The sequence below is a fragment of the Charadrius vociferus genome, unplaced genomic scaffold, assembly GCF_000708025.1.
Source record: "Charadrius vociferus isolate BGI_N301 unplaced genomic scaffold, ASM70802v2 scaffold505, whole genome shotgun sequence".
NCBI lineage: Eukaryota > Metazoa > Chordata > Aves > Charadriiformes > Charadriidae > Charadrius > Charadrius vociferus.
In genome coordinates, this window is record NW_009648645.1 from 1,244,403 (window position 1) to 1,251,269 (window position 6,867).

Consider the following 6,867-nt stretch of genomic DNA (forward strand, 5'->3'; position numbering starts at 1 on the left):
GGGAATTTTCTTCCAAATATTCCACAACTAATTCATTCATATGACTAGTTTCTCTAGTGTTCTATTTTGACTACATTATAGCTTCACTGGGTTGTGAAGAACATAAGATGATAAAATATAGAAAATGAACTTTTTTGAGATTTTTCTTTTTATGAAAACAAAAATATAAAGGCGCACTTTTGTCTTTTGTTCTCTTTCGCCTCTTATGATAGAGGGAAAAAAGAAGAAAGAATGGAAAAGGAGAAAAAACAAGAGAAAAGCAACAATCTGAACAATTGAGGGTGTTTGGTTTTAAGAAACTGTAATCTTACAAAAATAAAAACATTTTTGATAGATCGTGTTTCAAAAAATTTTTTTCAGCAATAAAATGATGTATGACATAGAATTAGCACTACATCTACTGTTAAAAAAAGGAAACCAGCAAACCCGAAAAAAACTTGGCTCCAAGTTATATTTAACTATGGTACTTTAGGTTTCTACTTCCATTTTTTAATACTAACTGTAATGTTTCTTGCTTTACTTAATCTTTTAAGGGGTATGTAGTAACCCCTGTCCTGAAGTAGAACCTGATTGGGCTAGCTGTTAAACAAACTGTCCTGGTTTGAGGTAAAACAGAATGACTTTTGTTCAGTAACTTTGCTTCTTAGCTGGGCCTCTTCTAACTACTGAAATTAACAGCATACTGTGCAGACACTCTTCGCTCTCAGAATGGTAAGACCTATGTTTATAGCTGATGCCCAGGCATGGTATGCAGAGAGGCTCTTGCTTATACTTATTGCTATTACCCCCAAGGCCAACCAACTTTGTTATTTGCCCCGTTGGAAGATCAGAAGCAGAAAAGAGTAGAGGGGTCCCACCTGTGGGGAGGAGCGGACAGGACAGGTGACCCAAAACTGACCAACGGGGTATTCCATCCCATCTGCCTCATGCTCAGTATAAAAGCTGAGGGATCAAAGGGTCAGCTCTCTCTCTTCCTTCAATGACCGACATCTGAGGAGGACTCTCTCTGTTCATCTGCCTTTGATCCCAATCCTGAATGCAGATCCGGAATCCAGTTCCCATCTGTCACTGAGTCCAGTCTGGGACTTCCCCTGTGCCAGCCAGTGACGTGATTGTCATCCTGGGAGCTTGATACGGTTTTGTATGTATTTCATTATTTCCTTTTATTTTATTATTAATATTTCATTAGAGTAGCTTAGTTCCTTCTAAACTCATATGTCTCTTTTTCCCTTCTCTGCCTCTCTCTTTGAAGAGGGGTATAGAGAAGCACCTGTCGGTCCTATCTGGGGTCCCCCACATCCCCAGTAGCTGATTTGTCCTGAACCACGACACAAATACAATGAAACAGATTGACAGTGCCACAGATATCTTACGATCACTCCTTTCAGTACTTCTCTTCTGGCTGGTGTTCTTGCTAATCTTAAGTTAGGAAGAATCTTTACTTGACAAATCTTCTTTACATTTTTACTTAAAACACTCTTCAGAAAATCCCTTTAGTAATCAGTTACACTATATGTCTTTTTCTGAAATCACGATCATCTTGGGACTCACTATTCCATTCTTGCCTCTGCCATTCTTGCCTCTGTTATTTTGTTGTCAATAATATTTCATGTATGATTATAAGAAGGTAAATTTCTAGGGCTAGGAATCTCATGTTCCTCTTTGTATATTTCCAGTCACTTTGATTCTCTTGAAAACCTTGTAGCAATTCCAGGGATAAACAATTTGTTGTAGTATAGAATTGTGCCACGTTTGAAATGTCACATCTGCACCTTTCCCCTTTGAGGAAACTCAGATGCAAATCAAGCTCTGAGTTATGTACCTTTAGGCAGTTTTATAATGGGACAAATTACAACAAATACAAACATGCCTTGAAGTTTCTTCGCTTTCAAATAGAAACAAGCCCAAACCCTTTAAAATTTCTCATGAATAACTGTGGTTTGCACCATGTCATCCGTTGTGCTCTATATAGTATTTCTTCCCAAGCAGCAACAGCCTTCAAGCAACACAGTCTAGAGTAAAAGTGAAACACAAACCCCATGTTTTTCTGCATTTTTGGCTGGAAACACAACAAGCAATTGCTGTTCAACATCTGAATACAGTAGTCTGTAACAAATCTCCCGGATGTAAATTCTTTTGCTGAAAGTCAACAATGATCTTAAATTGAAGAGAAAACACACACAATGGAGGAGGCCAGAAAAAGCACATCTTCAAATGGAACACTGCAGTTCAGATTGTTCTCTATCTGTACCTTGTTTTTGTGAAAGTTTGAGGGAAACGCACATGAAGAGCTTAATTTTGTCTGAGATTAAACTATCCTAATGTTCCATAGAAGTAAATCAGTTTTGCAGTCACTGACTAATTGTGAATTAGTTCTGCCTGTTCTGCACAGAAATGTCACTCCTAATTTTGGCAGGTAAGCTACTCAGTGAAATATTAATACCCAAGCTGTCTTGGACAACTTTTCCTAACCACAACAATCCCCCATTTAATAATCGGAACAGTTAGGGTCGGGTATTACAAGAGAAAATGGAATGTCTAATTTCCTCTTTTTTTTTTTTTTTTGACTGTTCTTATCACACCCTGAATGTAGACAATGAGCAAAATATAATTTATTATTATTCAGCTATTATGCCATTCCTGGTTTTGTGTGGTAGTCAGAGCCAAGGGCTATGCCATTCCCAACATGTCTCAGCTTGTCTGAAGTGATTCTGAAGCTTCAGAATATGATACTCACTCCTCATTGTAGATGAGGAGTAAGATACACTTTATTGTTTTAACCTGGATGGTTACTGTCTATAGACCCACTCATTGGTATTCATTTCAACAGACAAAACCAACCAAAGCAGCACAGTTTGCTAAGGGGATATTAGGAAACGTTTAATACATTAATATTACTCTAAAGGAAAAAGGGAACCCAGAAATGGCAGTAGATGTAAAGCTACTTCGTAGAATCAGATCAATTTCAGAACACCAAATAAGCTTTAAACCCCCATATAGCTAAATTTAACCTATGTATTGCAACACTACAGGTGCTTAATCTGTTCATTAGCTTTTTTCTAGTTAGTGTTGTCTCTTACTTCTTTGAAGTTACGACAATGTAATTTTGCAGCAGGGTTCAGTCTCTTTTGAGATACAAAATACTGCTCATACTGCTTTTTGGTCTCACTGGAAGACACTGCCTAATTCCACTCCTCCTAGGATCAGCTGTGACACGCCACCAGCTCTCCTGTTTCGTTTTTTCATTTGTTTTCACAAGACTTTTCTCCATTAAGGGCACTGAGCTTTCCACAGCAGTCATATATTTGATTGCCTAAAGTAAAGATCTGTCATTTGTGTTCCCTTCTCTGAATGCCACTTCTACTATTATACACACCCTCTGCTTAGCATTATACACTGTATAGGACAGTAAAAAGCTTATGTGTTCCTGCTTCTTTGTCTTGTCCCCTTAGTACTTTCCACTGCATGTGCACCAAGCTATACCTTCCCCAGTGATTTACTATTTTTGTCACGGCTTCATCTTTGTACAGGTCTGTTTTGCTTTACTGAGATTTGGAGGAGGATTTGTGTAACCAGAGTTTCCAAAGCTTTTTTCCTAAAGGCTTCCTAGAAGGTCCAGATTTTCCTCATATAAATTACTTTGGCACACAACCATAGAGGAGTCAGGGCTTATGCCTGGAAGGCAATCTGACAAGTTGAAAAAGCTTCTGGAAGTGTTTCTCAATCTGCATCCCTAAGAGGAATTCCTGGTTCCATTAAATTGAGTGACAAAACTTGAGCTCATTTAAGCTGACTGGGACTTCTAGTTCCTAAAATGATGGCATCTTGACATGACTTTACACACAGCTATTCCTGTTTCTAGTACTGCACAGGCTATTTTGATTTCTTTTTGTAGGGTGTAGTTCACTAACGTTTTGTGTCTTCTTGATAGCCAAACTTTGGTTTAGCATGAGACTCAGAAAATCCCTTTACATGTCTATAAATCTCTGGAGCTACAGAAAGGTATTTACTACAACTAAGTGAATAGTAAGTATCAGAGCTAATTATGGAAGCAGATGCATGTTTGATTAAAGCATGGAATTCCTGTTACCAGAGGATCAATGCCAATTCAGTAATTCATGAGGCAGTCATAAATTATTAGCTAATCTATGATGAAAGAGAGAGGTGAGTGATAAATATTTTGTGTGGTGCAAAACCAAATACAATTAATCCCAGTTAGAAAATTTCTCAAAAATATTTACGAGCTGTTTTGAATCAGTATCAAGACACAAATTCATGTTGTCCCATCTTTTCCCTATTTGCAACCTTGCAAAAAGGTCCACAGCTGAAACATGATCTGAATGGGAAACAACACATTAATGAAAATAAATCCTTTAACAGAGAAGCCATGAGAGATATTGCACAGTTTTGATTACTTGCTTTATGAATATCCTTTTTTCTTTAAGCCTGACACTCAAAAAGAAGTCGTGTGTCTAGATTGGCAGCTCTTAGATTTAAAGCTCTATGCTACCCAGCCCATGGCATAGGATCACAGGGATATCCATGATCACAATCCAACCCTAGATGGACCTATCTAGAATCATGCAGATTAGGTGCGTATGAATAGATAGTATAGCTGTGTTCACTGAAACTGAAATCTAATCTGTTGTAATGTCAAAGGAAGAGATGAAGGTCTGAGGAGGTACTATACTTCAATACGCAGAAAAGATATTTTTCTGAATAATGTAACTGAGACTTGCTTCCTAAAACAGGAATTTGTGCAGGAATCGGTAAATACGTGTTAGTGGAAGCAGTAATGAGTTTGCTTTGAATGTCTTGTTGCAAGTATTACTGCCTTCTGTAGGACTGCTGTAAGTCATACAGTGGTGACGTTACATGCTCTTAGATCTACATCATCTATATTGCTGCCTCTGTTACTTGAAATCTGAGTACAGCTGGTTAGCCTGCAGGTCCTGGCTGTCTAAGGAAATGAAGTAATGCGTTTCTCCTCAGTTTTGTAGAATGTGGATAAAAGTTACTGAAGATAAATGAAGTCACAAGGTGCGAAATATGAGAGAGGAAGATTCTAGATGGCTCTTGCTTGCTATCAACTGGCTCAAAATGGATGACTGCCCTGGTGTGAAATAGGCAGAGCTCTGTTTTATGACTTATTGTCTGACTTAGTAAACGCAGGAGCTCCTGCAGGATAATACTATTTCATAACAATGCAATTTGTTAGCATCAATTTCCACTTAATGTTTAGCTGAAAGGTAATCTGAAGGTCACTGAAGGACTTTTTGGTTGAGTGTGGGTAGAATGGTTCTCTCCCAAATACCCCCAAATTTAAGCCTTCTTTAAGGCATCCCAGGCAGAACAAATGCAGCAGGGGAGGCATCAGCCTCTGAAAGAGATATAAGGGCCCCTGATCTTTCTCCGAACCTCCAACAAAATTCCTGACTCATTTTGTTATCATCTTGTGCAGGGTGAATTGCTTGGGGAAACTCCATCCACCCACTGGAGCTGAAATCACCAGCCTCAAGAGAAATATTTGGTAAAGCCAAATCTGGCAGTTTACCAAAAGTGATTATTTTTCTTTTCTACTTTTACTGAACATTTCCGTTTCTCTCAGCAGCAACTGTTTTCCATACTACATTGACTATTACCTCAAACTAGTAACAGTAGCAGTATCTGAGAGATGTCACATTGAGTCCAAAAGTAAAGAAAACCATTTCTTTTTGTCTCATTTATACTATTACAGTAGCTGTATGCTTTGCCACTTCTGCATAAAGACTATGAGGTCAACAATAAACAATCCACACACTGTTACAACTTTGTGAAACAAATGATGGCGTTACAGTTAAAAACTTAACAATAAACACTAAAGGTCCCTCCAATTAAATTGCATTTTTTAAGTGTAAGCATTTTGTACAATAAAGCTCCGTGGCTTAGATGGTGAGTCATCCCACAGTCAGGAAGATGATGAGTCAACATCTCCCCACCCATTAAGGAGTAAAAGCAAATGCAAAGAACTTCTGCAATGAGTTGTAGCATAATGCCTTCATGTCAGATCACTCTGAAAGTAGAAACACAGGCCTGAAAGACAATGCAATTAAAAAAAAAAAAAAGGTAGAAAACTACTATGATGAAATGGAATAATAGTCCAATTATTGAGAAAGCGTATTAGAAAAAAGAGTTGACGTGTAAGAGAGACCTAGTAAATACTTGTAACACACTGATTCCTACCCACACAAGCCTGCAGCAAATGCAGCTATGCTATTTTCTTTACTGTGAAAATGCGAAAAAACTTATAAAGATGCTCCGAGCCTGTGTCACCCAGCTTTCTAGGTTATTTCAGTACTTCAAAAGACTCAGCTAGGTGCACCAGGGATATGCACAGTTTTCCAGCCTTTCAGTATAAACAGATTGTAATTAGCTATGCTCATTAACAGGCAAGGGAAACAGTCCCAGAAAAAGGGTGTAAACAGAGGTTTTCGCCAACATCTGACCCTAGTGAAATAAGACTGGTAGTATCCTACTGACATGGAGAAAGTCAGGGGGCCAGGAGTAATCTGAACTTCACATGTCATAATTGAATAAACAAAACCAAATACAACCTGCCAGCTTGCTCACAATATCGCTGTCAGCTGGTAGGCCCCTTCAATTATTTGCTTCAATTATTTAGCTTACTGAAAATATCTGAAATACTTTTGTCAAATAACATGTGAAATTTGCAGGAAGAAAGGAAAGAACAACATGCAGGGGAAAATTACTGTCGGAGAGTTGGGGGAGCTGGGGACTCCCAGGGGGTCAGGACTTGGGGTGGGGTGGTGGTGGTGGTGGTGTCCCTATTGTGGTTGGCAAGGCAGGGTCTGGCAGCCCCTCTGGCCC